The 18,435-nt window shown below is 46.6% G+C and overlaps 1 protein-coding gene across 6 annotated transcripts in view; it reads left to right on the forward strand.

Annotated features, from left to right (window-relative positions):
- GPR68 (G protein-coupled receptor 68) overlaps positions 1-18,435 on the forward strand; it is a 257,032-nt gene that overhangs the window by 327 nt on the left and 238,270 nt on the right. For 2 of the 6 annotated variants that reach the window (XM_086937649.1, XM_086937654.1), the window contains exon 2: positions 17,459-17,542. The exons of the other annotated variants lie outside the window; for them this stretch is intronic. The gene's annotated coding sequence lies outside the window, so the exon portion shown is untranslated. The remainder of the gene's footprint in view (positions 1-17,458; positions 17,543-18,435) is intronic. 6 annotated transcript variants of the gene reach the window in all.

Raw genomic sequence — 18,435 nt, forward strand, 5'->3', positions numbered from 1 at the left:
ATTTCAAAATCTGAAAATTGTGGGCTTTAAACTCAGCAGGGCTTAATTCTATGTGTTTATCTTTGTAAATAGTGCTTGATTGTTGACGGAAATCCACATTTGATTCTATATTATGCTGGAATTTGCTCTCTCTATGCACTTTTAAGGTTGAAGGAGGGTGTGACTAAAGTGACACATACCCGTGACAGCAGCGATGGCTTGATATTGTAACAAAAATCAAATTGATCATTAGGAAAAACTTTGCGACGATAACCGCAGCATCGCCGAGTGTGGCAGCGGGGTCCCGTACATAGCGCCGCATGCAAATATAAATGTCTCTGCAGCACGAGCGCCTTGATAAATTATGAATTGGAATGATTACTGTTTGTTTCCTCCACCACGTTGTGGAACACGATGGCGATCAGCCCAAGTTTGGAGATGTGGTTTCAGTGAGAGTTTGGCCAAGACGGATTAATACCATCATTCTATCCTCTCCAGTTCACCTGTTGTTATCGTGTTTATTCCATTGCGGAGGGAAATGAAGGAGTCTGGCTATTTCTGTTGATTTGGCGTGCCTAAGTGTTATTTCATATTAAAAATCTCATTGTGAATGAAATATATGGGAAGTTTGGCCAGTTACGGGCTCCCCAATTCTACAGCGGACACGCAGGTGCAGTGCTGAGACCCCCACTTTACAGCATTGTGATCTCCGGTTGTTTTGTCTCCCTGTGTCTAGCTGACGTCACTCAGCCGGTCCTGGCACTCTACCCTCAGCACTTTGCATTCTGGAGCGTGTAGTGTGTTTTGTTTTAACCCTTTTAAATGTGGTCTTGAGAATCTCAGCATGCGACCGGAGTGTATAGCACAGACTCTGTAAAGGCAGCCTTCTTTGCATGGCATTTTCTTAAAATAGTGGGGGGTGGGGGGGACCACTAGGCTGAAGAGAGTGTATTAGGACAAGTGGTACATCCAGCAGATGAGACAGCTGGGCAGCGTTTTCAGAAAGGGGCGTCTCTCTCTCTCTCTCTCTCTTTCTCCCTCTCCCTCTCTCTCTCTCTCTCTCTCTCCCTCTCCCACCCCCGTCCCCGCTGTCCCTCTCTCGCTCCCTTTCCACTGTCTCGTTTTCTCACTCGCAGTAATCTGTGCCTCACGGATTTATCCACATTTTCAGACTTGCACCTCGTTTTCATCGTTTCCTTTATTTCCAGGCTTCAAACACCGAAGATGTAGCATTTTCAATTAGAATTTGCGCGTTTGTCCATTTAGTATGATTCTTTTCAGTGTGAACACTTTTATCAACTTATAAAACAAACAAAGAAATGCCATTATTAACCTAGGATCGATAATTGGGCATATTATTTATATTAGAGCTTATGTAGCGCTTCATACTCCAGATGAGTCTGCAAAGCGCTCTGATTTTGGGCCATATGTATCAAAAAGTCATTTTGCGATTCTCAAATAGCGATTTTTTTGCGAATCGCTATTTGAGAATCACAAAGGGCCAGATGCATCAAGCTAAAAACCGGTCGCAAAGGGGCAGATTCTCAGAATCTGCCCCTTTGCGACCGGTATTTTTTGCATTTGGGATGCATCATCCCAAATGCAAAAATCGCAAATAGAGAATTCGCTAAATTGCGATAACGTTTCAAAAATAGCGAATTCGCTAATAGGGCACGCAAATTACCACAAAGTACAATTTAATGGTAATTTGCAAAAACTTTGAAAAATACACTTTTGTGCATTTTTCAAAGTTTCATGTTGCGCACACACATGCCCTAAGGGCATGTGTGTGCGCAACATATGTGCAAAGATCAAATTCAGGGGTGCAACAGGGTGTCCTTTGGACACCCTTGAACTCGCAATCTCAATTTGCGAATTGCTAATTGCGATTCGCAAATTGAGATTGTCTTCCCATTCATTCCTATGGGTCTCTAGGCCCATAGGAATGAATGGGGTGGTATTCATTAATTGGGACTCGCAATTTGCGAGTCGCAATTAAGGAATTCTAAGGAATCGCTATTTTTGTAGTGATTGTTTGATGCATTCCATTTTGCTATTCCTTATTAGCGATTCCTTATTTTTCGCTAATAAGGAATCGCAAAATAGATGCTTGATGCATCTGGCCCAAAATGCTATGGGCCAGATGCATCAAGTTAAAAACCGGTCGCAAAGGGGCAGATTCTCAGAATCTGCCCCTTTGCGACCTGTATTTTTGCATTTGGGATGCATCATCCCAAATGCAAAAATCGCAAATAGAGAATTCGCTAAATTGCGATTGTTTGCATTTAAGGAATCTCAAATTGAGATTCCTTAAATGCAATGCATGAAAGTTTCAAAAATAGTGAATTCGCGAATAGGGCACGCAAATTACCACAAAGTACAACTTCATGGTAATTTGCAAAAACTTTGAAAAATGCACTTTTGTGCATTTTTCAAAGTTTCATGTTGCGCACACACATGCCAAAGGGCATGTGTGTGCGCAACATATGTCCACAGATCAAATTCAGGGGTGCAACAGGGTGTCCTTTGGACACCCCTGCACCCTTGAACTCGCAATCTCAATTTGCGAATCGCTAATTGCGATTCGCAAATTGAGATTGTCTTCCCATTTATTCCTATGGGCCTCTAGGCCCATAGGAATGAATGGAGAGGTATTCATTAATTGCGACTCGCAATTTGCGAGTCGCAATTAAGGAATTCTAAGGAATCGCTATTTTTGTAGTGATTGCTTGATGCATTCCATTTTGCTATTCCTTATTAGCGATTCTTTATTTTTCGCTAATAAGGAATCGCAAAATAGATGCTTGATGCATCTGGCCCTATGTATGTAAGATTTGCAATGAATTTTGCGAATCCTACATATTCCTTAATTGCGAATCTCAAATTGCGATTCGCAATTCAGGAATACATCCCCATTCATTCCTATGGGCCTAGAGGCCCATAGGAATGAATAGGAAGACATTCTCAATTTGCGATTTGCGTTTCGCAATTAGCGAATCGCAAATTGAGAATACAATTTCAAGGGTGCAGGGGTGTCAAAAGGACACCCTGTTCCACCCCTGAAATAAGCATGGGTGCACATGTGGCGCACATATATGCCCTAAGGGCATGTATGTGCTTCACATAGTACTTTGAAAAATGCATAAAAGTGCATTTTTCAAAGAAATCGCAAATTACCACCAACTTGAAGTTGGTGGTAATTTGGGATTCCTGAAGGCCAAATTGCAATTTTTTGGTGCTTCTTACATTGCATTTAAGGAATCGTAAAATTTGTGATTCCTTAAATGCAATCGCAAAATAAGGAATCGCAAATTTAGCGATTCCTTATTTTGCACGCAGATTTGCTTCATGCATACCATTTAGCAAAAATGCGATCGCAAACGCCGAAATTCTGCGGATTTCGGCGTTTGCGAACGCATTTGTGCTTGATACATATGGCCCTTTGTACCAGAATCCTGGCTGCCCTTTTCCGAGTACGGGATGCAGGGCGTAGGTTGTGTTTGGCAAGGTGCATGAGGCCTGGAGACTTGCTCTAAACTAAACACGCTGCAGCAATGAGAACACTAAACACCGATAAAAACAAGGTAAACTATCAAACAGTGAGTCTAAGAGTGAATACCGGCATAAATACCATTATTTATTTCGTGATTCAGAAAAGGGGGTGGTGATGAACAGAGTGTCTGAATTAAGCAGACCACTCTTACCCAGTCCAAAGATCAGGGCTTGATCCATCACCGTTTTTTAGCTCACTGCACCATCCCAGCTCAGAACCTGGCTACATGCAAATTAGTCTGTTCCTGTCCCAGTGCATGATGGGAACAGGGCAAACCAAACTACCAAGCCAGTTCTTATACTGGGAAGGAAACAAGCTACCGGGGACCGGTTTCTGGCATTTCAGCCGTCGTCGGCCCGGCTTGCTTGAATCCTGATGGTGCAATGAGCAAGGGACTCACATCTGAGTATACCCTTCCACGCTTATGGTGGACAAAATGATTCAGAAAAGGGGGTGGTGATGAACAGAGTGTCTGAATTAAGCAGACCACTCTTACCCAGTCCAAAGATCAGGGCTTGATCCATCGCCGTTTTTTAGCTCACTGCACCATCCCAGCTCAGAACCTGGCTACATGCAAATTAGTCTGTTCCTGTCCCAGTGCATCATGGGAACAGGGCAGACTAAACTACCAAGCCAATTCTTCACCAGAAAGGAGACAAGCTGCCGGGGACCGGTTTCTGGCATTTCAGCCGCCGTCGGCCCGGCTTGCTTGAATCCATCAGGATTCAAGCAAGCCGGGCCGACGACGGCTGAAATGCCAGAAACCGGTCCCCGGCAGCTTGTCTCCTTTCTGGTGAAGAATTGGCTTGGTAGTTTAGTCTGCCCTGTTCCCATGATGCACTGGGCCAGGGACAGACTGATTTGCATATAGCCAGGTTCTGAACTGGGATGGTGCAGTGAGATAAATAACGGTGATGGATCAAGCCCTGATCTTTGGACTGGGTAAGAGTGGTCTACTTAATTCAGACACTCTGTGTGGCTCACTGGTTAGAGGCGGCAGACCCGAGAGCAGAGGACGGCCCGGGACCAGGGTTCGATTCCCGGCGCGGCAGGTTTCTGGACCAGGGTCAGCGGACTCGATAATTCTCTCGCCTCGGTGCCCACTCTGATCAGCGATCACACTCGGCAACTCTGGGCATTAGCTTGCCTCATCTTCACTAACGGCCCCACCAGACCGCCGGGGATGCCTGGTCTCACCCTGGAGATACCCATTAAGGGACCATCTCTCAGGGAAGCCAGGAAGGGTTTCGCAGCGGTCGAAGCGCCTTGGGACCCTCCGGGTAAGTAGTGCGCTATATAAATGCCTATACATTACATTACATTACATTACATTCATCACCACCCCCTTTTCTGAATCATTATTTATTTCGTAGCATTAACATTTAGCACAGAAACGATGTTCAGCAGGATAATGACGGTACATAGCACGATAACATGGTTAACATAAACCAAAGTGAGTGACTAAAGTAAGGCGCAAAGGTGCAACTGTGTGACGGGTACAAAAATAAAAAAGTGGGAAAATACATCTTATAGCTATATTTAATAGAATCACAAATGTACACTATTAAGACAGTGAAAGTTATTTGTTTCTTTCCAGAGCTCTCAATTTTTCTACTAACATGTGTGAATAGCTCATCGAGTCCAGCTTTTTCTTTTCCTTCTGCTACTTTTAGTCCTGTTTATTTATTATACAAACAAGACCTCAAGTACTTGAATGCAGATTAAAAAAAATCCAGGACTGGGGTATGCTACTGATCAGAGACCTGGGAAACTTGAGAGCTCGAACTTTTTGCCTTCACACCGTAGGAGACTGGATTTGAGGGTAACTTTAAAGTTCTGCAGAGAGGGGCATACCACCCAGATGGATAATTCTAGAGAAGGAGTCTTAGAAGGGAAAACACCGATCCACCCAACAGCACAACTGGGAAAAATATGACCAGCAAAAAATTCCGACAAGTAAAGAACTTTTCTCTAGTGAGTGTTTGTCTGAGTTTTTGACTTCCCTGCTACTGCAACTACAAAGCTACCCACGGACAGTGCCTCACAGGTTTCATTGGGTTTTTAACTTTTTTTCATTTAAGGCCAGCACAAGATGTACTTTGCACATACTGATTCTATTTCATATTATGTTCTTATACTAATGTGATTATATGAAATGTCAATTTTTTTATATCTAGTTTTTATGTACTTTGATTGGTGTTCATTAAGAATTTTTAAGAACAATTGCAAAGATTTTTATTAATCAAGCAATAAAGAATTTACCTACCTACCTTACCTACCTACCAACAGCACAAGGTGGTTTGGGTGAGACTTGAAGACTCTGATCGTAGTTTTGGGATGAGAACATAAATGGTCAATAAGTCAGAGAGGTGGTCACGAGCTAAGCCATGTACCAAAAAAGATAATCAGTCAGCTGGCAACTCAGTAGACAAATGCATCCACTGAATTTATCCGTGTTTTACCCTGTGATTACATGTTTAAATCCTGTGCCGTAATCCTGTTGTGAATTATTTAAAACTCTCACAACTACTTTGTGTTAGTCCAGGGTAAGGAAGTAGAGAATCTTACGTAGCTGATGCAGCCTAAACCAGCCGTGTTCAAGAGCTTGGCTACCAAGGTAGGCAAAGACCCTCGCCTTATTCATAGTTAAGTGGTCTCTTCTTAATTCGGTTTAGGTCAACAAGATTATATTACTTTATTGACCTCAATTCACCAAAATACCAGGGGTAGGGGAAGGGACTTCACACACCCTTTGACCTTAACGTCATCACAAGTAGTGACCTCACGTAGCCTTTCAACCTGAATTTTCCCAGGAGGTCATTTCACATGACCTCAACCCTGATGCCATCACAATAAATGACATCGCTAAAGTTCCATAATAATCACATGATTGATATAACAACACAACCGGTACGCTTGTCTACTTTAGATCCCACCCATATTAGGTGGCTGACATCCTCTTTGAAAGTTATAAGGAGTAATACTAGCCATGAAGTGTCGCAAGATAGTTTAACCAGGCCGGTTCTATAGGCGTTCGGGGTTCTGCCCCAGAGAAAATGTTGAGAAAAATGAAGTAACAGTGCATTTTGGAACACAACTTTCACATAAATTTGTTTAAAAGCCAGAGGGTCTATGGGTACACTCCTTTAAATATTCAAGCCCTTCCATGATGATCCAAGCCAATCAAACCTGTTACTCCACAGGAGTTGACTCCATCCTCCCCTGTCCCCCAACCCCCCATCCATTTTTCAAAAATGGCCTCCATTTTGCCTGGGCCAGCATTTTGTCATGAATGTCCTCTTAGGCCAAAAATTACTAATAATTTACCAGATCCAGAATGTTATCATTAATGCTATCTATATACCATTGGTGACCCTTGCGTCAAAATGACCTCAGTATGTCAGGGCCACCGTTTTGTCATGGTTGCCCCCCCCTGCCCCACATGTCACTGTTGTCGTCCCTCATGACAATAAGTACCTCCAATGGGCTAGTGCCAGCATTTTGCCATGGGTGCCCATTCCCAGAATTTACTATAACATGCTAGCTCCAGCATTTTTACACAGGTGCCCCATGTGCCTAGAATTACCTCTAGTATGGGACTACCAGAATGTTGCTATTATGCCAAAGTTACCTCCTTTCTGCCAGTATATTGTCACAAGTGGCAGGCATCCTAAGGATTGCCAGGGCTAGTATTTTACCATGAATGCCTCAATTCACATTCAGTCTCACTGAATGAGAATTGACTCACTCTGACTCACACATTCCTATTTAATCACACTCACTCTCAAATCATTCTGACTAATTATCACTCACTACCTGTAACCAGTGGTTGAAGTGGGGAAAAAAAGTAGGGGAACTGTGGGTGGAGAATCAGGGGCGGGAATAACCGAAGATTGAATCAGTGGGCGGAGTCAGGGGCGTGGCTAGAAATAGCATAACATACCAATTTTTTGTACGTTTAGCATTTCACTGACCAGTTACAGCTTATAACGTTATTTAATTAAAACAATGGATAAACATGTTTGAGGTTTAATTCAGAAAAAGCAAACACTCATAGGGAATACAGGTTTATGTAAAGCGTGTGAAATATAAGCAGGAACAACATGTTACCTTAATGCTTTTACTCAATGTTCAGAAGTCCATGATTATTTTTTGTCTCAAACATTGAGGTCATGAATACAGGGCTCCTCCTGTACACATGTGTTAAGCAGGGCTCAGAAGAGAAAGGGACTCTTCTGGGGAATCTAGACTCACGGAAACCCACAAAGGCTCCTTCATATTCATGTCGCCAGCTAGCTGCTCAATGATAATATAGCAAAAAGAACAACTGAATGCAAACAATATCATACATTCACCCCAGTACAGAGATCTGGGCCTAAATCCATTGTTTCTTTGCTCACCATACCATTCCAGTTTGGACCCAGCCAAATGCAAATCAGTCTAGATTCTGCGCCCAATGGGAACAGTCCTGCCCCCTCCCTTCTCCTGCCCCGTCACCGCTCCTGCCCCATCACTTCTCCTGCCCCCGTCACTTCTCCGGCCCCCGTCACTTCTCCTGTCCCTTCACTTCTCCTGCCCCGTCACTCTCCTGCCCCATCACTTCTCCTGTCCCGTCACTTCTCCTGTCCCCGTCACTTCTTCGAGTGGAGGATGGGCACATTTACTTATTTTGCTTGGTGTGCATCAGAGGTTTACTGCAAAATGGGGGGGGGGGGCATTCTAATTTTCTGACTACTCCCTTGGTTGGATGGAGCAGTGAAGGACGCTCTTTTGGGGAGTGCAAAGCACACTCTCATCACGTGCTGCTTGCCATTATAAGTGTAGTTCAAAGTTCGGGGCATTTTGATTTTCTGGCTTCTCCCCTGAGCAGAGCCTCACACCTTAAAGGCCACAGGATCGCAGAAGAGGGCTTAAGATCACGTTGTCCTCCAGTTAAAGGGGTCTGGCAGTTTAAAGGAAAACCCTGTTCTCTTTATCAAGACCTGTATTTCGAACAATCCCCAACAATAGGCATCCCATGATGTTCACTTGTTCAATTACCTCTGCTGGGTGTTGAGACTAATGTAATATTCGCCGTATTTCCCCTTTAATACATCACGTACCGAGCAGCAAAACACACTTATAAAAACACAGCTTAGAGCACTCAGCAAAATATATATTCCATAAAACGCATTAGAAGAAGCAAGAACCCTCGGGCACGCCTTTGACAGCCACAAGTGTTTTTACAAGTATACTGTCTATAAAAATAGCTTGATCGAATATAATGCTTTTCCTCGCCTCCTCCGCGTCGTCGACGTCAGGGTTGTGTTTTCCAAACAGCAGATTACACTGCCCACAGCGCACCTCTCACGCCCCAGCGGGATTGTTTTAAAGTTTTTTTTTTTAAACCTTTATTGAAAAAGACATGAAGATACAATAGCAATCATACAGCCCCTGTGGGTCGGCTGCCAACGGTTCCGAATCAATGTAGGATGATAAGTACACAGCCCTTCAGCCGACAACCCATAGGGCCTGGCGGCAAGTAAAGATCATGTCAAGCCACACGTACATGTAAAGGAGAAATAAGGTTTTGATTTTATCTTTTTTGAAAAACAACCCCCCAACCAACAAACATAAGAAAACTACTGCAAGGGCTCAACATAAAAAGGGAACAATCCTTTAGAATCCTTCTGGAGAGGGGTACCGTGTTTGCAATAATATATAGTCAACAAAATGAATGTCCGGAATGGAAAGAGAGCGGGAACAGGTAGTAGGCGACAATACGTAAACAAAACCTGGACAAGAGGGAATGTCATGCTAAGGGGACTGTAGACGCTCCGGTAGCGGCTCAAAGGGAGGGATGCAGATCTCACCACGGTATTGATTCCACTGACCCCATATTTTACCCCACTTTTTGGGTCTGCCCCTGGCAATATATACTGTTTTTTCACGGAACATGCACCAATCCATGTTCCTAGACCAGGCCGACAGACTCGGTGACTTTGCCGACCCCCACAATTGCGCAATGTCACGTTTAGCAATCATATTACCCAAGGTGGCCTACTGCGTTTGGGCCACATTATAGTCGTTGGGTTCCCATACATTTAACAGACATCTCCGGGCCTCAGGCAGAAGCGAGACACCCGTCACCTCAGACATAACACCATGCACACAAGTCCAGAATGATGCTACCGCAGGACATTCCCATATGATATGAAGGAATGTACCCACCATACCACAGCCACGTTTACACAAAGCATCCAAAACAAACCCTATCCGCAACAATCGAGGACCCGTCATGTACACTCGGTGTAAGATTTTTAGTTGCACCAATCTCAGACGAGCCGAGATCGCCACCTCCTTTGGAGAGGACATCGCCGCCTGCCAGTCCTCATCGTCAAGCTCAACTCCATCGCCGGTCCAAGACGTGCGAAGCTGTAAAAGAAGGTCCGCTCGATGGTTTATTAATTCCTTATATATTAGCGAAATCCTACTGTCCGGGATATGCCCATCTAGTACTCTATCCTCTAGGGGCGAGGAGTCCGGGACGGACGTCCCAGGCACCATCGCAGAAGAAAGGGCGTGTCGAACTTGCAGATAACGAAAGTGTTCGCGAGGGCCGAGTTGAAATTCCTGTCGCAGCTCCTCAAAAGATTTAATCTCGTCCTTCCGCAAGAGATCACCAACCACACTGATTCCAATAAGATCCCATTCGTCGAACCCCTTAGTCGTCCACAATTTACCCAACTTCTCAGACGCATAGAGTGGAGTCGCCCGAGTAAGGGTATCCGACCAACCAGTGGCAGCGGTGGCGTTGTACCAAACCCGTACCACGACCTTTGTAGGCCCGGTTAGGTCCACGTCAGACCGTTTCGAATAAAGTGCCCTATTGTAGTCTCCGCCCGGAAGCAACCATTTATCCATCTCAAAGGCCGGATTAGCAGCCGGACCGTACATCGCATGGTTAACTGGGCTCAGTTGGGAGGCCCAGTAATACCGTCGGATATCCGGTAACGCAATTCCGCCATCGTACCATGGTAGCGTAAGCTTGGCCAAGGCAATCCGAGGACGACCGGCCCACACCAGTTTCCTTTGCAGGCTTTCTATCTCATGAAAGTAGCTGGAGGGCACTAGATCTAAAGTGTTCTGGAGAGCATACAGAAATCTGGGAAGAGACATCATCTTGAATAAGGCCGCCCTACCCACTAGGGACAGAGGCAGCCTGCTCCACGCCTTCACGTCTGCTCTTAACCGAGCGAGCGGGGGGAGCAAATTGAGTCGGTATCTAGTAGTCGGGTCACGTGAAATGTGGATGCCTAAATACTTAAATCCGGTGGACGAGATCTCTATCGGACAATTACGTGGTACAAGTGGGACATCATCCGTAAGCGAGTACACACAGGACTTGGCCCAATGAATGACTAGTCCCGAGTTCCTGCCAAAGGAGCTAAGGACATCAAATAGTACTCCCAAGGATTTCCGAGGAGATGTGAGGTAAAGAAGAATATCATCCGCATAGAGCGAGATGCGATTTTCAAAACCGGGGGTCCACCTGATGCCCTTAAGGGATGGCTTCCATCTCAACCAGGCCGCCAAAGGCTCCAGAGCCAGCGCAAAAAGCAACGGGGAAAGGGGACATCCCTGCCGCGTACCCCGACCCAGAGCGAAGGGAGCCGATACTCTACCATTAACGACCACCTGGGCCAAGGGCTCCTCATACAACAAACGGACCCAGCCAATGAACACTGGCCCAAAGCCAAACTTAGCCAAAGCCGCCCATAAGTACGGCCATTCCACAGTGTCAAACGCCATAGTGGCATCTAATGAGACCAAAATGGCCAGCTCACGCAATGTATCCGCCCTCGCCAGCACGCCATGAAGGCGACGTAGATTCAGCGCGGTATTACGGGGAGGAATAAAACCGGATTGGTCCGGGTGCACCAGATCACTTATCACGGTTATCAATCGGTTGGCCAACACTTTCGCCAAAACCTTAGGTTCGACATTTAGGAGAGAAATAGGTCTATACGAAGTACAGAACTCACGTGGTTTACCCTCCTTAGGAATCACCACAATGGAGGCAAGTCGTTGATCACAAGGAAGCTGGCCTCTCTCTCTAGATTCCAAAAACATCGAGCGAAGATACGACGCCATTTTGTCCGGGCACAACTTGTACAGCTCAATGGGCAGGCCGTTTGGTCCCGTAGCTTTACCCGAGCGAATGGAGCGAATAGCGAGTTCTACTTCATCAGTGGAAAAATCCGCCTCCATTAGCTCTCTATCAGAATCAGACAGACAAGGCAAGGCGATATCCCGAAGCAAAAGACAGGAGTCCTCCTCTGGCCGGTCCGAGACCGGAGCATACACCGTTCGAAAGTGGGAGGCCAACTCCTCCACTATCTCCAGTGGATCCGTCACACGTACCCCATCCACTCGCTCAATCACAGGCACCACACGACTCAATCTCTCTCGTTTGTCCAACCACGCTATCAACTTCACGGCTTTATCGCCCACATCATACAGACGGCCCATTTGCTCCCGACTCATGGCTTTCGCTGCATTCGTGACCAAGGCCTTATAATCAGACTGTTTTAACTGCAGAACATGCAACTTCTCCCGCGTGACTCCAGTTTCAAGATCTCTCTCTAGAGTCACCACCTCGGCCTCCAGCCGCTCAACCTCCTCATTGTGTCGCCTCTTGGAGCTAGCGATAGCGCCTGGCCCCGTATCACAGATTTAGAAGCTTCCCAGAGGGACACCGGGGACGACACAGATCCCACATTCTCAGCAAAATAAAGGTCTACGGCTTTAACCAACCCCGCTCTAGTCTCTGGAGCCCGGAGATGCCAGGGATTAACTGGGGCGATCCGGCCCCCGGCATACAGATGGAGATCAATATGAACCCACAGTGGGGAGTGTCCGAAATGCCTACAGGCAAATGTCGGGCCTCTTGCACCATCGTGGCCTGGGCAGCGGGGACAAGAAGATAGTCAAGCCTAGACAAGCTCCCGTATGCCCCAGAGTGAAAGGTATATTGGGCCTGTCCCGGGTGAAGCATCCGCCAACAATCTACCATACCAAACGTGTCCAGGAACCCACTGAGACAGGACTGGGATGGTGTGAGAACCCTGGGAGGATGTCGATCCAGCGAACCATCCATCACAGAGTTAAAGTCTCCTCCCATCACTAGAAGCCCCTCAGGAAGCCCCAGCAACAATTTACCCAAGTCAACAAATGTGGTAGCCTGCAGGCCAGGAGGGACGTAGACCGAGAGGACAGTTACAGTTCTTCCCTCCCACCTCCCAACAATTGCAGCATATCGACCCCTGTCATCCAATATCATGTCGTCAATCTCCAAGGGAAGGGAACTACGAAGCATAATACCAGCTCCTCTGGAGCCCGAAGTAAACCCTGAGTGTGCCACCAACCTGTAGCCCCTCCGATTCATAGCATGGAACGTATTCCCAACCTGGTGCGTTTCCTGCAGGAGTACGATGTCGGGAGAATGACGTTTCACATACTGGAGTACTATCCCCCGCTTTATCTTGTCCCCCAAGCCATTGACATTCCAGCTCAAGACCCGTAGCCCCCTACCACCCATCCCGGAAGTGAGTAATCAGGTCCACCGAACCCCACGAAGGAAACACAGAAAATGCAACAATACGTAGCCCCAAATGCAGTATAAACAAAGAAAGGAAAACCCAGCCCCCCTCCCCCAAAGCCCCAGAACAACAACCCCCCACCCTGCACCCCTGCGATGAACCAAGAAACCACCCCATTCAGCAGTGTGCCTGTCGCCCTACCCGAAAAACTAAACTACAGATGGAAAGGAAAAACACCCCCGGAGGAGGAGAAGTCCCGAACACCCCGCCGCCCCAGGGTCCAAATTATAAAAGTCATCGACCCAGACAAGGAGAACAAACCATCGTATCACAGTACAATGGAGGCATACACTGGTGCCTCTACTCCTCCTGGTCCCGTCGGCAACCTTCAGCACCACCAGTGTGATCCGCATTGTCTCTGGGCGTAGATAAAGTGTCCAACCAGTCACTAGCCACCTCAGGCATATCGAAGAAGAGCACCCGCTCATTGTGTTCAATGCGCAGTCGAGCGGGGAAAAGCATGGCATATTTCATGCCCAAATCTCGTAATCTTCGTTTCACCCCGGAGAACGCCAGTCTCTGTTTCTGCACCAGGGGAGTAAAGTCAGGGTAAAAGTTGATGGAGGCATTCTCAAACCTGGTGGGGCTGTTGGTCCTCGAAGCCTGCAAAATGGCGTCTCTGTCGCTATAATTGAAGATCCGAGCAATGATGGGCCGCGGGGCCGTCCCCTGCGCGCGTCTGCCACCCGGAATCCTATGGGCACGTTCCACAGCAAATAGCTTGCTCAAGCCTTTGGGGGCAAGATGATTAACGATCAGGTCTTCAACAAGTAGGTCCGTCGATTGATCCGCCGATATCTCCGGAACTCTGACTATGCGATTGTTGTTGCACCTAGCACGACCTTCAAAATCTTCGAGCCGGCGAGCAAACTGATCGCTAGATGATCGAAGGGTACGAACCTCAGTCTGGAGCTCGGATACATCCGTGGTGAGACTGACAGTCTTAATGTCCAACGACTTCACCCTCTCGTTGGTTTTAGCCAGATCTGCCCTGATCAGGCCCACGTCCACCGCCACTGTGTCGATCTTGGCTGCCAGGGTCTCATATTGTTGGCCCATGGACGATTGTATGCTGGCGATGGTACCCATGACGTCCTGAAGAGTCTGTTCTTCCGACTCCGGGGGGCCATTACCCATGCCTTCCGAGGTTTTACCTGTCCCACTCGGCGAGCCCTTGTTTCGTGCAAATCTGTCCATGATGGAAGCTTGGGTCCCGCCACCACGAGTCGCAGTCTTGAGAGACCGTTTGTCACCCTCAGACTTAGCCGCCATGGTGAATTGCCCGCCCCGCTGGGGCTTTCGAGATCTGGTGTAAAGGGCTCCCTCGAAGGAAAACTCCACAAAGTATTGAAACACAGGACGTCAATGGGGAACAATCAGGGAGCTGCAGTCGCCAGCAGGCTCAAACAGCTATCTCCAATCCTCGCGGCCAAGGAGAAATGAAACCGAAAGTAGGACCCGGGCAGCCGTCTCATGCCACAGGCCGTTGTTGTTCAACTACCTTCGGGTTGCTCCTAATGCCCAAGGTCCGGGATTAGCCACAATGTAGGCCTCTAGGCTCCAGGAAGGAGCAAGGCAGGCATCCGGCGTCCAAATCAAATTCTGAAAAGGGTCTTCCAGATCAGGAGAGTCGCGGCTAGAAGAACCCGTCGTCTAAAACAGGATTAATGCCAGGATAGTCGGTGGAGGCAGCGAGGGTCTCGGGAGCTCACAGCTCACACGACCATCTTGGATACGCGCTAAGCTCCTCCTCCTGTTTTAAAGTTTTGACTACACATTTGCGGACCCATCTCGTATATTTGTTGCACAACGAGCCATGGCCTGCACCCAGATACCAGAGACACCTCATGCAGATCTCACTGGCATATGCTAAAGGCAGGCAGCGGGCGGGCGCATTGTCATTCCAAAGGGGATAATCAGCCTCAATCAGAATGACAATGGGCTCGCCCTCGGTCTGTGTGAGCTCAGGGAGGGGCTGCTGCAGCCTCTGGAGTTCAACAGAGAAGTGCGAGCATCCCCTGGAAGCTGAAAAAAAAGTTATTGTTTTTAGTGGGACTATTCTCTCTGTCCCGGGATGCTTATTTCAAAGAAAGAAGTAGGGGAACGGGCTGAAATTATTTTTAGAAGTAGGGGCACGCCGTGCCCTTCCGTCCCCGCCCACTTCTACCGCTGCCTGTAACTGATGCTCACTCATTCTCACTCATGCACACACGTTTACACATACACACACATTCCAACACTCTTGCTCACATAAACGCACTCACCGCAAACCTGTACACAACATACATTTAAAGCATTTTTTTTACTTACCTCAGCTGCCAGGGGAGGGCCTGTTCCAGTCAATTGTACTCAATTTTGTATTACACTAATATTATCAGGAAACAGGGGAGTGGAGCCCCAACCAACGCCTCTAGGAACGAGTTGCCCCTGTGTTCCAGGCACTGATTCTGCCACCTCTGAGTCCAGGGAACGCAAAGGCAGTGCCGGGAGTCTCAAAGGGCAAGTCCTGGCTCACAGCAGCGACCCTTCGAGACCCTTAAATGATGTCCAGGTATTATTTTCACTTCCCGTGGGGTTTTACAATCCAACCCCACTGAGGCATTGTTGGAAGTTGGCCAATGTCATAGGTTAAACCTTCAGCAAGTCTTGTTATCTGAGCAGCCACACATTGACATCTGAGGCTGTTAGTTTTGCTTTTAACTCTCTAAAATTCATTTAGAAATCAAAACATGGACATATCTATTGACTGAACATACAACACCAGAGAACAATTGGCTAGAGATTCTGAATTAATACTCCTATAATAGTGTTGGTACAGACCAGAACTGGGTTCCCTTGTTTTAGGGAGCTGAACCCTCATACGTCATGGTGACATGCTTCATCACTGGGTCCTCTCCTCACCTTGGATAATTTTTTTAATCCAGGGTGGACTTTTAAACCGGAGTTGCCAGTAGGGAACTTGTGGAATTCAAATCTCCAACCGCGGATGGTTTGTGTGAGGCTCAACCCTTCACTAACGAGCCTGATCCACTTTTCAGGAATTTTCAAGAAACCGTGGTGGACCCTTAACTGTATCTCAAAAATGATCTAGTGGTAGACAATGTCTGGTCATTGTATTTTGCCTCTAGTAAAACAAAGCTGTATCTTACACTATGGGTAAGCATTATCCCATGTGTTTTTTTTTTGGGCAACATGTTTCAGCTGATAAGGCCCATGGCTTTGTTCGTGACTGAAGTCCCAATTCTTACCACTACCCGCTTCCTAGTGTAGAATGGTTTTGCGTGGTGAGGTGGGTAGAAGGAAAACATGGAAGAAATGCTAAACCAATACTCAGCACCAGGTTCAGCAGCTATCTCCTCCATTGGTCGGTGACAGTAAAACACAGTCTTGTTGTTAGTACATGAGTCTGTAATCCACAATTCTTGCGAGGAATGTGGGGAAATTACGGAGAGGACTGTACTCCGTGATGAGGCATGCCACGTTGGTGGGTGAGGGTACAGCGTCCTTTAACGAGGAAACCCATAATCGATTTTGATTACGGTCTGTACCCACATCAATATGTGTATAATAAATCACAATCAAAGTCCTATCATACTGTGGTATCATACGTATATCATCGGGAGCGTGTATGAGAGACCATTTATCCATGATCCAGGATCTTCTGCCTCTTTCATAGTCATTGTTGTTTTCTAAGTAGCCAGGACTGCTGAAGGCGTCAGAAATTAAAATAGACTACATGGCATCTGGGAGGTGTGTAATGGAAGCACCTGTTATTTGCGGCGCTACAAGATCTCACACCAACACAAAATAAACAAGCATTGCCAAAGGCAATACGTCTGGCTTTTTTTGAGCCAGAGATTAAAATATTTAAAAAGCCAGATTCAATAAAAAAGAAAGAAAGCAATTACTGATTTCTGTAAAGAATGCATTTTATAAATAATTTAATGTGATGTGAAACACACCCTCATGTAATGAAAAACGTGCACTTCAGAGGAGGTGAAACAATACACAAAACAGTCAGAAGAAGTGAAAGAGACATGCTCCTGTTATTTCAAGCCAGACCTAATAAGCGAGTATTAAGTTAATGTTGCCACTAGAAATACCCTTTTGAAGTAGCACTACTAGAGATAATTTACAGAGCCGCAGGCAACTGCAAGTTTAACATATCCTTCCTTTGACAAAGAAGATAGCTTTGGATGCAGGGTGAATTAATTGTCCATTAGCTGTAAACATTGCATAGTAAGCAATTGTTACCTCTTTACTCCTTTTTCTATTGTTATTTTAGTACTTCTGACTCTCCAGAGTGTGGCCTAAGTCCCCTGTGACACAATGCATGGATGGATGCTGGTGGGGGTGGAGTTCATTGCTGGTGAGCCTTTGCATTGTCTGTCAGACCTTCCCAGAGTGAGTGGCTAGGACCCTGGGTTCAAGGCGTGTTTCCTAAAGCTTGCTTCGGCCCTGGCAAGTTTGGTTTCCCCAGGGCTTTAAGTGGGATAAAAAAAATGGGGGGTCTCTCGAGGGGCGTGGGCGATGTAATTAAGGGTGTTGCTTAAAACCATGTAAGCCAAAAATCTGTAATTAGCATAGTGTGCCGCCCAACGTGTATTTTGCTGTCTCTGTCATTGCATCTAGATATATGAAACAACAAGTAACATCATACCTACAAGTCAGGTCTATTGGCTTTGTCAATGGCTGTTACTAACTGAATAAAGAGAAGGGAAATCCTGGGACAAAATGGCTCTCTTTAAAGGTTTTCCCTTCCGCCTACAACGTAGCTCAGCTGGCATGACCTCATGCCTTGACCTCAACTACTCAGTAGTGAGCAAAATGAGCATGCGCACATCGATGTGCATGCTCTCACTGCTATCCCAGAAAAAAGAAAACAGACTAACTTTGCGAGGCCCGAAAATAAAGCCCGATAGAGACCCGTTTCGAGGCCCCCTGAAAATAACTGCTGGTGCTCAGACCCGGCCCACTTAAAGTCCTGGTTGCTCCTTATCAGGGGTGGATTGTTCAGCTGGGCGTTTACTATGGGAACTGACAGAGTGCATATTTGAAGAACAGGCTCAGTGGGCCGATGCAGGATACAACCTGCCAATTTCTAAAGGGTAAACTCGTTGCTAAGGCCGCCTTTTTGCCCTAAGAACATACGTACATGTGTTTATCATCCAGTACAATGGGGCTCATTTAACTGACCCCAGATGGAAGTATAAGTGGACAGGCTAGGATGTTAGCCTGTGATACAGGACACTAGTGTAGATG

Source organism: Lissotriton vulgaris, chromosome 9 (genome assembly GCF_964263255.1).
Source record: "Lissotriton vulgaris chromosome 9, aLisVul1.2, whole genome shotgun sequence".
Lineage (NCBI taxonomy): Eukaryota > Metazoa > Chordata > Amphibia > Caudata > Salamandridae > Lissotriton > Lissotriton vulgaris.